This window comes from Peromyscus leucopus, chromosome 4 (genome assembly GCF_004664715.2).
Source record: "Peromyscus leucopus breed LL Stock chromosome 4, UCI_PerLeu_2.1, whole genome shotgun sequence".
Classification (NCBI taxonomy): Eukaryota; Metazoa; Chordata; class Mammalia; order Rodentia; family Cricetidae; genus Peromyscus; species Peromyscus leucopus.
The window spans coordinates 139,313,680-139,336,218 of NC_051066.1; the positions used below are offsets into that span (position 1 = coordinate 139,313,680).

Below are 22,539 nucleotides of genomic sequence, written 5' to 3' on the forward strand. Positions count from 1 at the left end.
TTATCTGAGCACTCCGGAAGCAAAGGCAGAAGGATGTGAAGTTGGAAGCCAGGCTGGGCTGCATAGCAAGTTCCAGGCCAGCTTGGGCTTTGTAAGGGGATCCTGTGTCAAAAACAAAAGCAAATAAAGAGAAAAACAGGAAAGGACTTCATGTGAGATGCCCACAGAAGGAGGGAGGGGGCTGTGAGAAATGGCTCAGTGGGTAAAGCACTTGCCACACACGTGTGAGAACCTGAGTTCAGCTCTCCACCATTCACTTAAACACCAGACAGGCATAGCGGGCCACCTGTAATCCAGCCCCACTGAAGCAGAGTCGGAAGATGCCTGGAACAAGCTGGCTAGCGAGAGTACCCAAGTCTGCAAATGTCCTAAGCACTGAAAACCCTTCATGTAAACAGCTGCAGTCAGAGACACACTCTGTGAGGCCAGAAGACCATCAGGAGGAGACATCTGCATTTACATCTCAAATGCTCTGATGGACTAATCAGAAGTTTGGACTGGGTAATTTAGCTTCAAACCTGCCCTGTGGTCCTGCAATCCCGTTAATGCCAGCTTCACTACCCGAACTAGATGAAATATAAGGATGGTGGTTAATGACATGTAATTCTGGAATTTGTTGTGCTCATCCAAAATGTCTGAGTCACTAGTATGAACCAAGAGATCACACAGATACACACTCACACACAGGCACGCATGCACGCACACATACACAACACTCATGCACATACATCTGAAAACACAGCTCATCTGAAACATGTGAACACTCTTCCAAACCATGTCAAGAAACAGGCTTTTAGAAGAACATGGCTCTTCACCTCTCACATCAGAAATGCCTCGTGAGGGCATTATAACAGTTCCCATTGCTTGTCGAAAGCAGCCTAAGCAGGGGAGGGTTTCCTTTGGCTCACAGTGAGGGCACAGTCCGTGATGGTAGAGAAGGCATAGCAGCAGGAGCCTGTGGCAGCTGGTGACGTTACATCTGCAGTCAGGAGGCAGAGAGGTGAACTCTCACCTCACTGTCCCCTTTTTATGCAGTCTGGGACTCCAACAGATAGAACGGTGCCACCACTTTTAGGGTCAGTCTTTCTACCTTAACGTAATCTAGAAAATCACTCACACACATGCCCAGAGGTCTGTGTCATATGTGTGTGTGTCATACATATTTCTAGATGCTGTCAAGTTGATAATAGTAGCCATTACAGGCATGAAGAACACAATGAAGGCACTTCTAAAGATGCCCGTGGCCTGTAAGAGAAAAAGAATACCACACACACATGCGCTCACACACGCACACCTATATGTACACAAAGTTAGAGAAACCCATATCCTAATACCGAGCATGCATGACTGCCTATGCGCCTCTATATGGCAACAGGGACTTTGGCCATGTGACCCATGTCAAGGACTCTGAGATGGAAGGAGGTCATCCTGGTTTGTCTGGATGGTCCAACTAACTAGTCGTGTGAGTCTTCATAAAACAGAAATCCTTTCTTGGTTGTAGCCAGGGAGCCAGAGGGATGAAGGCATAGGGCGGACATGGCCAAAAGCCAAGGAACACAGGCAACCCCCACAAGCCACAAGAGGCCAGGCGGCAGATTCTGCCCTAGAAGCTGTAAGAAGGAACATGTGCTCTCAGCCCTGGGATCTTAACCAGTGAGGCCCACCTCCGACTTCTAATGTCTAGAACTGCAGGATAAAAAATGTAGGGATGCTGTTTGCTCTCAAGCTCTGTGGTTTGTAAGTATTTGTTATGGCAATGGACACAAACAGAAACAAAAATCAGAGCACCAGGGTTCACTTCCCAGTCAGCAGAGTCAGAACTGCAGACTTAGGCCAAGTGATGAGCCCATGTGTCTCAATCATCTGCAAACAGGAGAGCTGTCCTTTCTTATGAGGCTAGTGTGAAAACTAACATTGATGTGAAAGCTAGACTGTCCAGGGGAATCGAGGATTAATGGGAGGGGGTTAAGAAAAGGAAGAGCAGAGTGAATGGGGGGGGGTGTGCCCAAAGTGTATGTACTTGAATGAAAGTATCCTTACGTAAGCCAATACCATGAACAATGAATGTGTAATGTGTGCTAATGAAAACAGAAAATAGAGATCAAAGAACTCATGGCAGTAACAAACTGCTGGTGTCTTGCCTGGCCCAAGGACCGGCAGATATTTGTTATCTGTCCATTTCTGCCTCTCCCCTCTCTCCCTCTCCCTCTCCCTCTCCCTCTCCCTCTCCCTCTCCCTCTCCCCCCTCTCCCTCTCCCTCTCCCTCTCCTTCCCCCTCTCCCTAACTGTTTACTCTCTTACTCCTTGAGAAATGAAGAAAACAATTCCAAGGTCAGCCCCAGAACATCCCCTGAAAACACACCTCAGGTTAGGGTAAAGTGGGGGCCAGTCTGTGATCTGGATCCACAAACCCCCACTAGGTGGCCTGCTCACATGGCAAGCACAGTCCGTCCCAGCAGCCCTGAGAAAGGCAGCTCCCAAAAGCAATATTCCCTGCTGAACCAGGCAGGAGCCTCCAGGGGGACAGATTGGTGACCTGGGAGGCAGGCCCTTGGACTGGGGCTCTTCAAAGTGGAAAACCTTCCCAGGGCTAACTGCTCCCAGCCCCCACGCTGTGACCAGGGCACTGGAAGGATTTGGCCTGGTGTATTTACAGGGTATGTCCTGGCAGTGGGAGCAGTTGGAGCAGTCTGGCTAGGGTGACCCTTTTGATGCATCTGGCGACAGGCTGCATGCTGGAAGCCAAGTGGTCTCCTCCAGGCAAGCCCAAATGGTGTCGCCATTAGTTCTGCCTCAGGCTGGTACAACTGGAAGAATGCTAGGTGGCCCCAGAGGGCAGAAACGCTTTGCACTGACTCAAACTTTGGCGGCATAACAATCTCTTATGGAGCTTTAAAATTAGAGATGGCAAGACCCCTCAACCAACTTGCCTCTGCATTTGTGAACAGGTGCAGGTTATTAGCATATACCAGAGCCGGGTGAATATGATGCCATAAACTTGAGCTGTTGCTGGAAAGGAGGCTGGAGGCACGTCATGTAGAGAACCCTGCAAAGGCCCAGTTGCACAGGCAGAGGGAATGAGACACAGGAGGACAGGAAGGTGGCAGGACCTGAAGGGGGTTGGAGAGGAGACATGAAAGGGGCCGTGGTCTAGTAGGAGTCCAGAGAATCAAGCTAAGATGCTCATGACCTTGGATAAGGTCCCTCTCCATCTAGTGGCTGGTAGAAAGCAGGGCCCTGCCTGGTTGGGACTGAAAGTCTCTGAAGCCTCAGGACTCCTGGGGCTCCAGAAATCAGGGACCAACCCACCAGCATTCACAAGAAATACACCTTCGACTTGCGGGGACCTCATCTCTCTGTCTTTCGCTGCACTAGTCTGAGTTTCTCAGAGCCATGATGGCTCTGGGACCAAATTCCTGAGGAGTCACATGGGGCTCTACACTTAGAAAGGCCCTCTTGAGCTGCCATCTTGAAATAATGATATTTAATATATTAAATATATTTTTTACTAAAACAAAATTTGCTAAATAAATCTGACCACTTAAATTAAATATATATGATAAACAAAAAATAAACAGTACATATAAAACAACTCATGAATGTAGTACCCCACTACCAGAAATAACGCAGTCAAGTTTCCCAAATTTGGGGAAATATCAGAGGTCAGCACATTCAGAGTACAACAGAAGATGAGAAAACCACCTTCGTGGTTGTGGTAACCCCCCTACCAGGTAAGTCTGACCATTTTAAAATGAACAGTTGAGTGGCATTGAGTACATGTGTCATCCAACTCCATTATCTAGCTCTTTCTGGTGTTTTATTTTGCTTTGTTTAAGCTTTTTAATTACAACACTAGGTCATTGTGGCATTTTCAATCACAATTTGTTTTTGTTGGTTCTTTTTCCAATTGCCTTAAAAGGTTTTTTATTTTAAATTACGTGTATGTGTCTGGGTGCGGGTATGTGCACATGAATGCAGGTGCCCTTGGAAGTCAGAGGCATCAGATCTCCTGGGAACTAGAGTTACAAGTGGCTGTGAGCCACCCAATGTGGGTTCGGGGAATCAAACTCAAGTCTTCTACAAGGACAATAAATACTCTTAGCCACGGAGCCATCTTTCCAGCCCTCAGTTTTGTTGATTTCTGAAACATTTTATCATCTTCAAAGAAAACTTCATGCCCATCAAAATATTGTTCTCCATTTCCCTACCCTGCATTCCCTGGCAATCACTAACCTGCCCTCTGTCTCTACAGATTTCTGTATTCTGCATATTTCTCATGAGTGGGTCGTAGAATATGTGACCTTTTGTAATTGTCTTCCTTCACTTAGCATAATGGGGGTGATATTTTTTACATTTATTTATTGTATGTTTGTAGGGAAGGGGGTGTTTGTTCTACCATGATATACTTGTAGAAGTTAAATGACAACTTTTTCAGGGGTCAGTTCTCTCCTTCAACCATGGGATTTAAGGTTTGAATCAGGTTGCCAGATTAGGAAGTAAATGCCTTTACCTGCTGAGCCATCTCCACAGCCCAATATAACGTTTTTTGAGATTTACCCACAATGTAGCATACATTAGTACTTTACTATTTTATACAGCCAAATATTATTCTATCATACTTAGTTTTTTTAATACATGCTCCAACTTTTTAATTTTGCAATGGGCTCTGAAATGATGGCCCTGATCAGAGCTGATTCATGCATGAGGGTGTGGATGTTATGTACAATCAAACTATGGCCTCCTTGCCTCTCCTCTTGCCACCAACCTCCAACAGTCGCCATAATTATTTTTCTCAAATGAGATACAGCTGCACAGTCTCCTTGTTTAGAATCCTTGGTCTGAAAGCCATCATCAGCCTTCACCCCATCTTAGCTACAGAGCAGAGTTCCCCCACAGGGATCAGGACATGACGAACCCCTCAGCCTGGAAGGTCTTCTTCACTGCTTCTTCCCCTCTCACAGATCAATTCCAACATTTTAACTCTATGGTCCTGATCCTCTAAAATCCAAATGATAAAATAACTATGAGCTGGGGGTGATGGGCAGGCAGTAACAGAGAGGCAGCCTCCTTAGGGGCTGACCTTCACGAAGACAGGCTGAGAAATAGATGGGTCAATTCAAGTTTCCACACTGATACTTTGGGGGAACCACAGACTACTTACAAGAAAATGTATGTGCCCAGTGAGATATAAATAAGCATGTTAACATATTCCTGCTGAGATCCAGCTTAATGGCCAAAAAACTAATTATTAGAACTAGGAAAGGGTCTGAAATAAATACAGCCCGTGTGGCGCTTGGTATCACATAAGGAACGGAGCCTCTGAAGTTGGAAATAATGCAGAACCACTGAGTGGATGCTTCCAGCATGCAGTAGGCAGTTGTCCATATTGGTCAATAAGGTTCTTTTCCTTATCAGGTCATCCAGCATTTAACAATATGCTTACACCCTCGATGCTAGTTTCTTCTAAGAGTCATGAGATTATGGAAGTAGGGAGGAGCCTGGACAGCCTAGGGTCCAGTGCTCAGCCATCTGACTTCCCCTTTGGTAGCTGATGCCTCAGAGGTTGAGGATGGGGTGTGCTATGATACTAGAACCTCACTGTGACCAGGGCATCACAAGTCAAGTCTTTAAGCCTAAGCTCAAACATGCAGCCTGGGTCCCCTTACTGTCCAAGTCAATGCCTCAGCCCTCCACTTCTTGCTCACCTGCTCCCAGTCCCCACATCTAAGATGTTGCTTCAGAAGGGTACTCTCCCCTAGCTTAATTTCCATAACTCCGTTTTCCTTTGCAATGACCCTCAAGTGTATTCATCTCCCCAACTTGTTCTACTTCTCCCCCAAAGCCAGCAGCTCCTCTACCCCCTCCCACCCATCACCAAATGCCTGTATCTCTTTCACCCTTTCTTACTTCCTGACACCCTGGTCCCCAACCTAGTCATATCCCACAGCCCCTCATCCACAGAACCATCATCCTTCCAACACTCCCTCCCTAGACCTTCCAGCAGCTTTCACCACCTCCAAGAAGAGACCAAGCTCCAAGTTGAGCATTCAAGTACCATCATGTTCTGCCCCCCCCACCCTCCAGCTGATCTCTCTCCATCACACACTCTATGAACTTCCTCCTTCATTTCTTGCCTTTCTCCCCCTTGCTAAAATTCCTCCCCTGCAGGAGAAGTAAGCAATGTCTATCTCTCCTTCTTAGGTTCCAAATACAAACTGAGGCAGGATTCCAGCAAAGTTCACTCTGGAGGAACTTTATTAGGAACATTATGAGTTTATTAGGCTCACTTACAGAGCAATGGGTGAGGGACTCTGGGAAGATGCATGGGTGACTTTAAAGAAGCCATACTGATTTTCCTCCAGCATGGATGATGACTCCCCATGGCTACACAGATAGGACCCATCCCTAGTTCTTCCTACCCTATGTACTTCTAACCCATTCCTGAGGCCACATGCAATCACAGCAGAATTGATTACAACTGGTTGGGAGAGTTAGACGGATATTTGGGTGATAATCCCATGACCCTCCCTACCCCTGCTTCTATGAGGGACCATCAATAGTCAACAAGCTGTGATGATCTTTTGCAATCAAGCATGGCTGAATTCATAAAGATGGTGGCACTTCGCTTTGCAGGATAGTCCAGGACAACATTCTCATGTGACCTTCATTTTCCCCATCCATAAAGTGAGGATTTGGAGCTGCTAATCTCCATGGCACCTCCCTTTTGGCAACAAAAAGAGACTGCAGCATACACAACCCCACCCCTAAAATTCTGTTCTGAGTGGCTAAATGCTTGGGAAAAGTAGAAACAGACCACTGGGTTCCCGGCACAAGCAGGGAAGGGTACTCACTCCCATGATTATTTTTCCTCCCTGTTTCACTTCCCCCAAGGGAAAAACAAAAAGGAAGCTGAGACTCCAGTGAGTGTCCATTCTCAGAAAAGCAAGAACCAAACCACACAGAACACAGCCATTAGAATTCAGCTCAACAGGATCCAGAGGAAACTCAGCTGCTTGCCCAGAGATCCAGGTGGGACTAGAGAGAGTGGGGAAGTCAAGGCAGTGAGAAAGCCCAACCCAAGGTCTGGCTCCCAGATGTCATGAACCAGGTCTGCATTTGAGCAGCACTGACAGTGGGCAGCTAAGAACCCTCAGTGGATGGCAGAACCAAGAGCAGATAGAACCAAGTGCAGATATCTGGTCACTGAAACATAAGGCATAACTCTTTATATTTGGGGGCATGGTCACATTATCATTTTATCTTTCTCAGTCTCCCTGTAAGTGCTGCTGCATGTCTGGCCTTCTGGGCGGGGGCGGGAGGGAGAAGAGAATGAAGAAGCTTATCTTGAGACCCCTGTTGGACTGGGACCTACTTGTCATTTCTGAATATTGTTAAGAGGAGATGAGCTTTGAGCAAGGGACACCTGCTTATGAAGCTATGTCACATCTGAATGCTCTCCTCTCTCTCTCTCTCTCTCTCTCTCTCTCTCTCTCTCTCTCTCTCTCTCTCTCTCTCTCACACACACACACACACACACACACACACACACACACGTGCATTTTTTGTTGTGTTTATTAATTTTTATCTATGTGCATGTGTGTGGGTGATATGGGAAAGACAACTTGCAAGAATTAGCTCTCTCCTCCCTGATCTATCAAGATGTGTACAAGTGTTACCATAAACTGTAGCTTCAACCACCATGCTGTCCCCACCATGTGGATCTTTCTTGTACTTATTCCCAGGCTCTAGCAGAAGTTTGTTCCAGGTTGGTAGAAATATCATGGTTGTGCCTCAGTTTCTTCTCCTGTAAAATGGGCCCCCATAGTACCCTCCTGGAAATGTAAGGATTTAATGAGTTAATGTGAATGCAGTATTTAAATATTAAGTATTTAAACAGTGTCAGGACCATAGTTAGTTCTCAATAAATATTGATAATTACTATGAATTATTATCCCAAATGTACTGAGTGAGAGAAGGTTAGATAACCCAGAGAAACAGAACCAGCAGGAGATGTCCTGTAACCAGCTGTGATGGCACAGAACTGTGATCCCAGCCTGGGAGTAAGTGAAGATCCACATGGCAGGGACAGCAGGGTGACTGAAGCTGGATCTTGTGGCACCAGTTGTTTACATCTTAATAGATCAAGAAGCAGAGAGGATGGGACTGGAAGCAGGGCTGGATTGTAAGCTTCAAAGGGCTAGTACAGTGCCTAAGTCACAGGTCCCAAAGGCTTCCCAACATCCTAAAACAGCCCCACCCACTGGAAATCAAGTTCAAATACATATGCTTGGGGGACATTCAATAACTCAAACCATAACAAGCACCAACAAAGCCCAAAGGGATTCCAATAAATTACCCCTCCACCATTCTGCTACGCCACAGTGAGCATTTTGATAGAGTAAATTTTTCCATTTCCTCATTTACACTTTCCTTCCTATTTTATCTTATTTGTGTTGTGGTTGAAGAGTTACCAGTTTAAGCCCTGTGGCAGAGAAGGGGAGGGGGGATATGAATGCTGGAGACATCTAGGGAAGCAGACAGATATTCCAGGATGCCAAAGCAGTCTGTGGGGTTTCCTTGGCAGCATCAGTCAGCAAACAGCATCAGTCTGGAGATGGGGCTGTGTTTGTGAAGGTTTCCCAAAAGAAGGCTCTGAGAGAGCGGTGAGGTGTGTATCCCTGATTCTCTTTTAAAGATACATTTTTACAGTTGTGTAAAACCAAGCCCAAACAGCCTGGCAATGTGCCCACATGCCCTGAAATGCAGGGAGCCAGGACAGGAGTAATGTGAGAGAGGGTTGTCCTTCAGCAGGCTGAGTTGGGGACAATGAGCTCTCTGGACAGACGGCCTGCCTGCTAGAGAGCCTCAGGACCCTGTTCCAGGTCAGCAGGAAGTAAGGAGATGCTTTGAGAAAGAAAGGATTTGTTTTCTGAAGCGGGTACCTCACACAGGTATTTGGTATTTCAGCCTCAGTCACTGGAAGCTGTGAGACAATGCAGCACATGGCTCTGGTCAACAATGCAGAAGCCCAACAGGCAAGGTCTATGGGTTGGGGAACTCACAACCCCAAAGTTTCCATGCAGCCTCTCTATGGTGTCCTCATGCCCCTCTCAACCCAGCAGCACCTAGGAAACTGGGAGTCTTCCTGCCATCCATTCCAGCAACCCATCTCTTCATTCCCACTTCTTCGACCCCTCCCCAGCAGCCTGGGTTTACCCTCAACATGAGGTAGCCACACTGTCCCATTGGTCTGTTAGCAGGAATGTAGTTGGTTATTTTGCTCTTTTGGGGGGCCTGACACTAAGCTCCCAAATAAATCACACACGGAGGCTTATTCTTATTCACAACTGCTCAGTCTTAGCTTGGCTTGTTTCTTGTCAGTCTTTCTTAATCTAAATTAACCCATCTACCTTTTGCCTCTGGGCTTTTGCCTTTTCCCATTTCTATATATCTTTCTTTCTTACTCTGTTGCTGGTTGTGTGGCTGGGTGGCTGGCCCCTGATGTCCTCCTCCTTCTCTTGTTCCTTCTCCTTTCCTCCCAGATTTCTCCTTCTATCTATTCTTTCTGCCTGTCAGCCCCACCTATCTCTTCTCCTGCCTTGCTATTTGCCAAACTCAGCTTTTTATTAGACCATCAGGTTTTTAGACAGGCACAGTAACACAGCTTCACAGAGTTAAACAAATGCAACATAAACAAAAGTAACACACCTTAAAATAATATTCTACAACACAGGAAGGTCTGCACTGTGAAATCAAGATCTCTCCAGGGACAAGGAATGTGCCCAGGAGGCTTCTGCCAGATGAAATTCGATCCTATCCACAGTGCCCCCTCTCCTTCCACACCCTCCCACAGCCCGCAAAGGATATCAGTCATGATCCAGGCCCTGCTCTTGATGTTAGGTTGGCAGAAATGAATGGGCAGAATTGACTTGCCCTTCTGGAAGTGGTGTCCTATGGTGGTATTTTATTTGTACTGAAATGTGATTTTCATTGTATGTTAATAAATAAAGTTGCCCGGAGGTCAGAGCTATTAGAGCCATAGCAAGAACGTGGTGGTGGTGGCGCATGCCTTTAGTCCCAGCCCTTGGTAGAAGAGCTAGGTAGATCTCTGTGTGTTCAGGGATACAGCCAGCATTGGAGACATACGCCTTTAAGACCTGGAGGGCAGTACTTACAGGCAGTGATAAGGCAGTCATGTGGTTGGGTTTACAACCAATGAGAAGGCAGAACAGAAAGACTATTTAAAGACAGACACACAGGAAGTAGCTCTCTTTCGGGGAAGCTAGGAGCACTGCAGGAGGTAAGATTTTAGCTCTGAGCTCTGACCTCTCGGCTTTCTCTTTTACATTCGTTCTGTGTTTCTTATTTTAATAAGACAGTTGGTTACATCTACAGTGTCCTTGTTTACTTTTCCATACAACAAATATTTATTGAACACCTACACTCTGCCAGCTCTTGTTTCAGGAGCTGAGGGAAATGGAAGTGGAAAAACATCATAGGGGCTAGAGAGAGAGCTCAGAGGTTAAGAGGGCTTGCTGTTCTATCATGAGGACTTGAGTTCAGATACAAGCACCCATGCTGGGTGACTCACAAACACCTGTAATCCTTGTTCCAGGGCATCTAAGATACCCTCTTCTGGCCTCTATGAGTACTCACACAGATATGTACATAAATAATAAAAATATTTTTAAAGGAAAAATGGATTAAAATCCCTGACTTGGTGACATTTTCATTTTAGGAAGACATTAAATAAATCACTACACAAAGTATTTGTTACAAATGTGTGCTATTAGGAAGAGTGGTACCTGAGTTAGGGGACTACAACAGCAAACATCGAGGCCAACAGCTCCTGTATTCCTTATTTTTACCTCACAGTGACCAAAATGCATGACAGAAACAACGTGAGGGAGCAAAGGCTTGTGCTGGCTTGAGAGAACTCCAGTCCACTGTGGCAGTGGGAAAAGGAGGCAGCAAAGTTGGCAAAGCATGGGACAAGGAGGGCAAGTCAGAACCAGCAGCAGGAGAGCCTTCAAAGGCCCCGCCCACTGATCTACTTCTCCCAAAGGTGTCATGACCTTTAAGACTGGTGAACAAACACTCCAACAGGAACCCATAGGGGACATTTCAGATTCTGATGCCTGACAGCAGAAGTTTAGTAGTGTATGTAGCAAAAGAAGGAAGGGAGAGCCAAGCTGTGGAATAATCCTTTTGTACACTGTGGAGATGTGTTGCTCTCATTGGTTTAATAAAGAGCCAACTGGCCAACAGCTAGGCAGAAAGAGGTTAGGCAGGAAAGCAAGACTGAGAGAAGGCTGGGAAGAAGGGCGGCATCACCAGGAGATGCAGAGGAAGCAGGAGATGAACTTGCCCATACTGAAAAAAAGCTACCACCATACAGTAGAATGTAGGTAAGAAATATGGGTTAATTTAAGATGTAAGAGCTAGTTAGTTACAAGCCTAAGCTATCAGCCAAGCATTTATAATTAATAGTAAGTCTCCATGTTGGCTATTTAGGAGCTGGTTGGCAGGACAGAAAGTTTCACCCACACAGCCGTCTTCTTCCCTTCCCTCTTTTTTCTTTCTTTTTTCACTGTGAGTGAGGATGTGTATGCCCAAGATTGTGCCATGTGCATGCATGTGTGCATGCATGCCCAGGTGCATGTACACACATGGCTGCTGCCTACCGTGCCATGTAAACTGGCATTTACATGAATTCTAGGGATCTGAACTCTGGCCTTCATGATTGCCAAGCAAATGCTTTAACCACTGAGTCCTCTCCCCAGCTCCCCATCTTCCCTCCTCCAGCGTCTGGAAAAGACTGAGAGGAACTCAAGAAGTAGATGATACAATGAAGAAAGCTAACTGGAGCCATTAACCAGGCTGCTGTACAAAGTACCATAGACTGGCTACCTATAAATTATAAAACATCGCCGGAACTTCTGCCCTCCGGGGTCCTCCCATTGTGCTGTAAGCCTGTAATTAAGACCTCCTACCCCCTTCAAGAAATGACATTCGACATTTAAAATTAAATATATATATATATAATTGAATGAATACTGCGAATGTAATCTATGAATACCACAAATGTGATTAAAATCATGAGTGTAATTTTAAAAATAAATAAATAAATAATAAAATAAATAAATAAAAATAAAAATAAATTGCCGGGTGGTGGTGGTGGTGCACGCTTTTAATCCCAGCACTCGGGAGGCAGAGGCAGGCAGATCTCTGTGAGTTCGAGGCCAGCCTGGTCTACAGAGTGAGTTCCAGGACAGGCACTAAAACTGTACAGAGAAACCCTGTCTCGAAAACAAACAAACAAACAAAAAAATTACAGAACTTCACCAGCTCACAGCTGTGGAATCAGGATGGTGACAATCAAGGTGATGGAGAGGGTTGGTTTCTTCCAAGAAATGTGAAGAAAGACTCTTCCTAGGTCTCCCCCTGTGGCTTGTAAAAGACCACCTTCACCTCCAACAGTGTTCTCTGCATAACGCTTTCTGCACGGCATTCTCCATGGGTGCATCTGCCTCCAGACGATTCCTTTTCACACAGCTACTGTCATGCTGGATGACAGCCTGCCCCAAATACCTCACTTTAACTGCTTTAACTTCTGCCAGGACCCTATCTCCAAACAAGGTCCCATTCTAAGGACTTCAACAGATGAATCTGGGGCAGTAGGAAGAATACAAACACAATCCACAACACAGACCAAGATAAGTCTGATGAGGAGTAAGAAGCTTGAAGAATCTTCCCTGGTTTCAGAAACATCCAAATTAAAGTAATTCCCCTTGTACCCCTTTCAACTGACCAGAGTCCATCGGTGATCAATTGTCCACTTGCTTGTTTGAGGTGGTGACTTGAAGAGGGGGCTTCACAGCTCTGAGAGTCCCGTGGTTTCCAGGGACGAAACTTGAATCCCCACAGACACACCTCAGCCAGAAGTAGAACAAAAAAGGCTAGGCTTAGCTATGAAGGATGAGCCACAGAGACCTAATGGGCTATGTGGAAAAGCCCAGTAACTCACCGTTGTCCTCCTCCTCTCCAGAAACAGCTGGAGCTTTATCTACTGTGGCACTGTCTGCTCTCAGAGGTCCCCAAATAGAATCCACAGTCATCTGGGGTCTTAGATAAAACAGTTGGCCTTCCCTATCCCACAACTACTGGGGCTGGATCCCAGAGAGATGCTTTTATGTGGTACCCAGGGTGACTATGGTCTCCAGCAGTGTTTGGAACCTGCCATTCCTCTGCTGGGCCTAAAGATGAACATGTGCTCAGGGCTCTAAGGAGCCCAGCAGTTGGGTCTGTGGGGAACTGGCATAGTTCCTAACCCTTGATTATGGCTCTAAGTTGTCTCCAGGCAGATTCTGATTCCTATTTCTAATCCTGCCTCTCAACTCTTGATTACTTCAGCAAGTGCCTTTCAAATGCCCCATTCTTTTCTTTTATAAAGAAATGCCTCAAACTTCAATCTTTTGGAAGAAAAGAAATAGCATATATAAATGCTATTCCCCATGTTTGGGAAGCTTTGTCCTTGTCTACCTCAATGAGGGGTTGAAGGAAAAATTGTATTTGTCCTGATTTTCATTGCTTTAAGTCAACAGACACAAACCAGCCTTATAGCACATTCTGGTCAAAACATTTTTATGTAAGCAGTACCGGTCACAGGTAGATTATGCATGAGCTTCGCTTTGAGTGGGTCCCACAGTAGAAGTTCAGCTCTTACTTCCATATACTGAAGGTTGGCATGGCAAACACTGCCATGCCACTCTCCACCTGTGGTTATGAGTTCAAGGTTCCTTGGTGTACAGGGAAATCCAGAAGTCCTAGGAGTTTATGTCCCTAAGAAGTATTCTTCATCCAGTAGAACTGGCAATATTAATAGCCCCAGCTGCCTTGTCTCTAAATTGAGGCAACTCCAAGTCATATTCTACACTGGGCCACTCATCCCCAAATGACCAAGCCCTGCGTACCCACAATAGTGAGCTTCTTGATAACACACCATTTACTGGCTACTTTCCCTTCTCCGCCTCCCTGTATCTACACCTGACCAATGTTTCCTGGCATCAGCTTCCAGGGAAATGACTTGTGCTCAAATCCTTAACTAAGGGAATTCTGGGTAAGACAGGTACCAATCTAAACTGTTCTTCCGTTGGATCACAGCTCTTATTCAAGAACTCACATCTAAGACTATCTGACATTCTGGATTTCATAGCAGAATAATTTGGGCATAACAGCATAAACTTTACAAGGAAAGCTCTTTTGGAAAAGCTAGATCCAGCCGGGTGGTGGTGGCGGCGGCGGCGGCGCACGCCTTTAATCCCAGCACTCGGGAGGCAGAGCCAGGCGGATCTCTGTGAGTTCGAGGCCAGCCTGGGCTACCAAGTGAGTCCCAGGAAAGGCACAAAGCTACACAGAGAAACCCTGTCTCGAAAAACCAAAAAAAAAAAAAAAAAAAAAAAAAGCTAGATCCAATCCTATCATTCAAACTGAGCGTTCCTTTGAGGTTTTGCACTAAATTGGGTTTGAAGCTCAAAAAACTTGTTAGCACCTGCAATCGGCCAACATAAACCATGAGAGAGGTTTAGGGAATAGGATGTGAAATGGTACAGCCCTTCAGAAAACAGCCTCCCAGTCTCTCCAGAGATAAAATGCAGTCATCATATGACTCAGCAATTCTGCCCCTAGGTCTAAACCCAAGAGAATTGAAAACATATGTCCACATAAAACTTGCACATGGATGTTCATTGTCCATAATAGCTCCCAAATATAAAGACTATTCAAATGTCCATCAATGAAGCTGATAAACCGATTAACAAAATATGGAGTAACCAGACATACATTGCCCTTGCCCATAGAAGGAATGAGATTCTAATAGATGCTATAACATTCATGATCCTTGAAAACCTTGAGCCTTATACAAAGCAAAAGAAACTAATTACATAAGGCCACCTACTATCAAGTCTACTCATATAAATTGATCAGAATAGGCAAATTCATAGAGACAGAAAGCAAATTGGTGGTTGCCAGGGATGTATGAGAAGTGACTGCTAGTAGATACAGGTTTCTTTGGGGTGGGCTGATAAAAATAAAACCAGACAGTGGTAACTGTCTACTTTGTGAATTTGCTAGATACTACTGAATTGTACATTTTCACTTAGTGACTTTTATTATACATGAATTATATACCAATAAAACTGCTGTTTGAGAGAAACAAGTATTCAAATATCCCTTCACAACAACATTGGAGGGACTCTGTCACATCCCCAACAAAGTTCAGATGAAATTTCATCCTCCTTGAAAGGTATGAGATAGAATCAGGCGGGACCTGCAAGAGGTGATTAGCTCACCAAAGCTCTGCCTCATGAATGGACTGAGCCATTTTAGACTCCCGGTTATCTTAAAAACTGGTCTGTTAGAAAAGTCAGTTTGATTCCATTGCTTGTATGGGCCCTGTTGTCAACTTGACAAGATCTAAAATCGCCTAGGAGACACGTCTCTGGACATGCCTGTGAGGGAGATTTTAGATTGGGTTAATTGAGGTGGGAAAATCTACCCTAAATGAAGGCAGCATCATTCTAGGGACTGAAGTCCTGGTCTGAATAAACAGGAGAAAGTGATCTGAGCACCAAACACTCATCTCCTTCTTCTTCCTGATTGGCTGTGGTGTGACTAGCTGCCTCAGAGTCTGTTGCCACGCTGTCATGTTTGAATGAGAATGTCCCCTCGTGGTGCATGTATTTGAACAATTGGCCCCTAGTTGTTGGTGATGTTTGAGATGGTTATGCCAACTTGAAGTAGTGGAGTCTTGTTGGAAGAACTCTGTCACTGGGAACAGGCTTTGAGACTATACGACCTCAACTACTTCTTGTTTTCTCCCTCCCCTTCTCTGCCCACCCCCCCCTTGTGTGTGTGTGTGTGTGTGTGTGTGTGTGTGTGTGTGTGTGTGTGTGTGTCTGTCTGTCTGTCTGTCCATATGTCCTGTGAGAAGGTGAAATGTGATTTCTCTGCTTCCTGGCTGCCAGGCCCGCCTCACACACATCTGCTGCCAGGCCCTCCCTGTCTTGATGGACTGTATCCCCTCTGGAACAATAAGCCACAATAAACCCTTCCTTCCTTTACTTGCTTTCTGTCAGGGTATTTTATCACAGTGACAGGAATGTAACTAAAACAGCCCCTCTCACTATGTGATGACATGGGCTGGGCTACCTCAGGACTCTGCAGAAAGTCCTCACCAACAAGAGGGTCCCCATCAGATGTGGAACTCTCTGTCTCCAGAACCACAAGCTGAATAAACCCCATTCTTTGTAATTTACCCAGAATCTAGCATTTAGTAACACTAACAGAAATTGGACTAGAATGGGCTCATTATCACAAGATTTCTTGATCACTAAAAATATTCATTTAGAAGGCCTGAGGTCATTCCCTGGGGCAGAACATAGTTCAGAACACCTGTAAGCTCGACGTGGATTTAACCAACTATCAGTTCAGGCATAGTGGTATATGCCTTAGACTTTGAGAGTCTAAGATGGAAAGGTGACTGTATGAAGCCAGCCTGGGCTACAGAGAGTTCCAAGATAGCCTCAGGTATAACATGACCCTGTCTGAAAATGAAAAAACAAAGTATCGAAGTATTGAGCAAAATATAAGATCATCTCTATTTTACAGAAAAGATATAGAGTCTCAGAGAAGTCAAGTGGTTGACTGAAGCTCACACAAAAAGAAAGTAGAATTGCTGGGCTTGGACCTACATCTCCAGCCATGCACCATAAATACAAGCAGAAGTCAGGCAGGGCTTGGCCTTTAATAGGATAAGACTAAGAGACTCAAGAGAGCCAGAGTGGGGAGGAGACCAAAATCACACCCAGCACTTCTTCCTAAACAGGAAGATAGTGAGAGCAGCCATCTTTAAGTAGTGAGAGCAGCCATCTTTGGATAGCAAGAGTGGCCATCTTTGAGTGCCCTTGGAGGAAAACCTAGAATAAGCAACTCAAACTGGGACCAAAAAGCAGTAGCATTTCTCATAGAACTCATGACGGCCCTGCTCCATGAAGACGACAGGAAAGTGTGTACACATGAGGAAACAGACTGACAGGAGCTGTGAGTCCCCTAGGCACAGCTTGTGCACTGGGAAGGCAGAATTCAAACTTGGACCCATGCGATGTCAAGTCCTATGCTCTTTGCTCCTTGGTACCCATGTAGCATAAAAAAATAAAAATGCTTACTTTTAAAAATCTTTAAAAGCCAAACATTGGGCAGAGCTCAGGGAATCACATGGAAGAGAAGGAAGGGGTCGAGGACACCATGAGAACACAACCCACAGTATCAACTAACCAGGGCTCATAGGGGCTCAGAGAGACTGAAGTGACAGTCAGGGAGCCTGTATGGGTCTGAGCTAGGTCCTCTGCATATAAGTTATGGCTGTGTGATTTGGTGTTCTTGTAGGACTCCTAAGAGTGGGAGTGGGTGTATCTCTGACTCTTTTGCCTGTTCTTGGGACCCTTTTCCTCCTACTGGGTTGCCTTGTTCAGCTTTGACATGAGGGTTTGTGCCTAGTCTTATTGTAATTTGTTATGCCATGTTCAGTTGATATCCCTAAGAGGACTGCTCTTTTCTGAAGGGAAACAGAGGAGGAGTGGATCTGAGGGAGAGGGGAGGTTGTGGGGAGGGACTGGGAGGACAGGAAGGAGGAGAAACTGCTGTCAGGATGTAATATATAAGAGAAGAATAAATAAATAAATAAATAAATAAATAAATAAATAAATAAATAAATAAATAAAAATATTTGTGGTGTAGCAGACAGCCTACAAAATGGGAGAAGCAATTTGCCTCAGACAGGGGATTGATATCTACAATATGTAAAGAACTGCAAACATTAAACACCAAAAACATAAACTGCCAGTCAGTAAGTGGGTAGACAGATAGTTCTCAAAAAATAAACACAAGTGGCCAATATAACTTTTGATGTTCGACATCCTTAGCCATAAAGAAAACACAAATTAAAATCACATTGAGAGTCCATCTCACCCTAGTCAGAATGACTATGATCAGGAGACCAAAGACAACACATGTTGGCAAGGATGTGGGAAAAGAGGAACACTTATCCTCTGCAGTTGGGAGTGCAAACTCATACAGTCACTGTGGAAATCAGTGTGGAGGTTCCTCAAAAACTTAAAAACAAAACTATCACATGACCCAGCTATACCCTACAGGCATATACCTAAAAGACTCTGTACTGTACCATGGATAAACATGTTCATCCATGATTACTGCTATCTTATTTACAATAGCAAGGGAATGGAACCAGCCTAGATGCCCATCAGCAGAGGAATGAACAATGAAAATGTGGCACACACAAGGATGAGTCTCCTAATTGGCTAACAACACCAAGTGGTCAGTCCTGAAATCACATATATACAAGCAACACTAAACAGATCCAGCAAGTTACGTGTGTGTGTGTGTGTGTGTGTGTGTGTGTAAATATTCATAAAGAAGCCATGACCTTGAGAAGGATAAAGGTGGGAGAACATGGAAGGTGTTGGAGCAGGGAAAGGAAGGGGAGAAATGATGTGATTATATTTCAACTAACATTTTTAAAAAGAAAATGTGACATACATACACAATCAAACTTTACTCAGCCTTTAAGAAAAATGAAACCTTCAGGAAAATGATGGATCTGAGAAGTATTCTATTAACTGAGGGGACAAAAACTGCATGTTCTCTCTCATATGTGGATCCTAACTTTTAATGTTTGTTTGTATGTAAATAAGGGGTGAGAGAGTGGGGATAGATGAAGAAACCAGTTAGGAGGCTAGAAGACATGAGGAAGGGGTGTAGAGAAGGGAGCGAGGACAAAGAGTCATATTTGACATGAAAGAGGAAAGGAATGGGTACTGGGGGTGATGGGGTGCAAGGGAGGGAAGAGTAGGGAGAAAACACAGAAACAACAAATATAGTTTTGTTCAGGAAAACACTATAATGAAATTAATCATTTGCATGCTAATAAAAAAGAAATAAAAATATGTATTTAAAATCATCTTGGGGTTGAATTTATTTTAGTGGTGTGGGGAGGGCTGAGAGGTGCTGCCTGCTCCTGACAATTTATCTGTATTTAATCATAAAATGAAAATAAAACCCATGCCACGGAGATGCTCAGAGGGTTACAAGTCAGTTCACATCAGGAATGAGGCAGGTGCATGGCATATAGTAGTCTATCTAAATGTTGACTGATTTCTCTCAGGGAGAAGACTCATAGTCCTAGGTCAACAGACTATTTCTCAGTGTAAGGAAAGGTAAAAAAAAAAAAAAAAGGAGAGCTAGAGATACGGCTCAATGGTAGGAGTGTTTGCTGTGCAAGTACCAAGACCCAAGTTCAAATCCCCAGCACTACCGTAAAAGAAAAGGTATGAACACACATACCTTGCAGTCCCAATGCTGCGGGGAGGAAGAAACAGCAGATATAGTGGGAGACCCTGCCTCATAGTAATCAAGAGGAAAGTGATGGAGCAGGACAGCTGATGTCTTCCTCTGGCCACCACGTGTGCATACACCTCATTCCCACACATACAGAGAGAGACTTGATTAGTTGTAGAACAGAGAATTATAAGACAGAGTGGGCAGGGCCTTAAGGACCATGTATATTCTCAATGCTTTCAGATACTGAGACTAAAAGAGGCATGGCTCACCCATGGTCATCCAATGAGATGGAGTGGTCACCCGGAGAAGGAGCTAGTCTCTTCCCCAAACATGTTCCCTAAACCCAGAGGATCAAAAATAGTCCCTCCCCCAATCATCCCTGACAATGCTCTATAAAGCATCTATGGCATAAAAGCAAGATTGCCTAAAGATGGCTAACTCTTAGATAATGCTGGTTAATCCTGGCTAATGTTTAATTCTCTTTTCCCATCAATAAGCCCTTTGTGGGAAACTCTCATTTGCCTTGTGTTTCTTATGGAAATGTGATTTGTACATACATCCTCCCTGCATAAATATTTAGCTCATCATTGTGTGGCATAAATTCCCTGCAAATTAGGAGGAAATCAGCCTCAGCTGACAGAAGCATCTATACTCATCCAGGGAGGGGGGGGGGGAATCATTATTATTTAGAACTTATTAAGTCCTGACAGTAAGTACTGTATGGGCCTGGGAACTTCAATAAATATTGAACGTGAATGTTCACCAAATACTTGAGCTCAGCTCGGTCTAGTAACTTCCACCTATCAAAAGGTAGCAAAAGGTGAAGGAGAGAAAAGGGGTCGAAACTCAGCTCTGCCCATTATGAGCTGTTTCAGCAAGAGCAAATCACTTGGTCTCTCTTCATCTATTAACTGGTCCAGCTGTATCTATCTCATAGTGTTTGTTACAAAAACTGAATGTGCTCATATGTGTAAAGTACCTGGCCTGGGGCCTGGTACATAATGTATGCCTGATAAATATTTATTTAGAGCCAAGAATGGTTAGAGCATGCGTGCAACCATAGCACTTGGGAGGTTGAGGCAGGAAGATCACAAGTTCAAGGCCAGTCTGAGCTAAATAATGAGCTCTAGGCCAGCATAGGCTATATACATAGTGAAACCCTGACTCAAGTGTGTGTGAATGTGTGTGTGTGTGTGTGTGTGTGTGTGTGTGTTTACAATGTATGTGTATTCATGTCTAACAAACAAATGAATCTCAAGTAGGTGAGAAACGACAACTCACAGGTTGGTTAGTTGTACCCTACTGCCTGTGCCATAAGCATAATTTTCCCCAATCTCAAGTGTGTTTATTTGAAAGTCATCATTACTTGGCTAATATGATGGAAGAAGGCCAGCTTCTGAGTAGGCTGGAATACAAATCCACATAGTTATACACACTAGGAGCTTTGGTCTATGCTATTGACATCCTGCTTTTACACCTGGGATGTCCTGCCAGGCTCCTGAGACTGCCATCTGTCAATATCTGTATTCCTGCATCTAGGGACTATTGTTGCAGGAACCATGGAAAGCTGTCCTGCTGATACATGACAGGCAGGCCAGGTGCCCCAGAGAGAAGCCATCCTCCTCCAGTGACTAATGGAAATGTGTGTGTGTGTGTGTGTGTGTGTGTGTGTGTGTCCCTTGACTTCTGCATGGGATCATTCTGAGGTAAGTGCTTTGTACCCCTCCACTTTCCCCCATTCAAGTTGCTGGTTCAGTAATACACATTATTGGCTCATTCCTATTCCTGATTCAATTCCCAATTCATGGTCTTAAAGAGGTTCAGGCTATGGCCAAGATAGACCACTTTGGCATATGGGTTGTTTTGAACTAAATTGAGAAAATGCATAGGATGTGTTCTCTGCTTTCCCTGGTTCCCCTCTTCTCAACTAGGAAGAGATAAGAGCCTTGGCATCAGAGACAAGATGGCACTGAGAGCCTACAAACATAGCTTGCTAGCTGCCCTATATCTACCATTGGCTTGCTCATATATTCTCCTTCTCACCATTTCCAGATCCTCCAAGTCCAAAATACCTTTCCTTTGTCTGTGACTTCTCTGTAGACTGTTCCTGAAAGATCCAAGCTCCAATCATCTTCAGTTACACATCACGGAGTCTCCCAAGTGCCCACACACTGTCACAAACTTCTGTTTGGTTTTCTCTTATGAATCTGCCTTCTGAGAGTCTAAGCTGCAGGACATACACCAGAGGGCCTTAACTTGAGTTCTTCAATATTTTGCAGAATATTGAATAGAATCCAGTGATGTCAAGCAGGACCCATTGTACTCAGGTACAGCCTGGGGATGAAAATAATTCCCACTCACTAAAAGTTACTCTCCCTCCCACCCCAACCCTCGCCAAGCTCTAGACCCATGTCCCCAATGGCACAATGGATACTTCCAATTTCTCTGCTCACACACCTGCCCCTGCACTGGGAATAGTGCCATCGTCTGCTTCATTTACTCATTTCCCCAACCTGGGTACCACCCTGGCCTTTCCCTTTCCTTCCCCTGGGCCCCACAGGTTCCAGCCTCCCACCAAGTCCCTCTAATATAATCCCTCTTAATTAATCACTCCTGGGACCCATCACTTCTAGTCATCCCTCTGACTTCTGAGTGAAACAAGGCCATCCTGTCTTTGGCTTGGACCATTACAGTAGCCTCTGCCCTCATTGGACCATATCTGCTTTGGCTTCCCACTCTCCTCTTCACACCAGAGGTAGAAGAATTGTTCCTTGAAGTAGAAAATAATTGCCCCTGAACCTATGCATCTTCAACTTAAAACTTTGACTATCTTTTTTCTAGTACTTGGAGTAAAATCCTACACTCCTTGCTTAAGCCCACAAGGCCCTGTATGACCTGGTGTATCTCGGCCTGTACGATCTGGTGTATCTCGGCCCTGTACGATCTGGTGTATCTCGGCCCTGTATGACCTGGTGTATCTCGGCCCTGTATGACCTAGTGTATCTCGGCCCTGTATGACCTGGTGCACCCCCATTCCCTATGTCTTTTTCTGTTGTTAGTTCCCCTGATGCATCTCATTCTAAAAGTCCTCTGTACGAACCATCATGAAGAACAATTTAATAT

General features: G+C 44.8%; 1 pseudogene; it reads right to left on the reverse strand.

The window, feature by feature from the left end:
• Nucleotides 1-3,584: 3,584 nt before the first annotated feature.
• LOC114692718 lies at nucleotides 3,585-3,739 on the reverse strand (annotated as a pseudogene).
• Nucleotides 3,740-22,539: the final 18,800 nt, after the last annotated feature.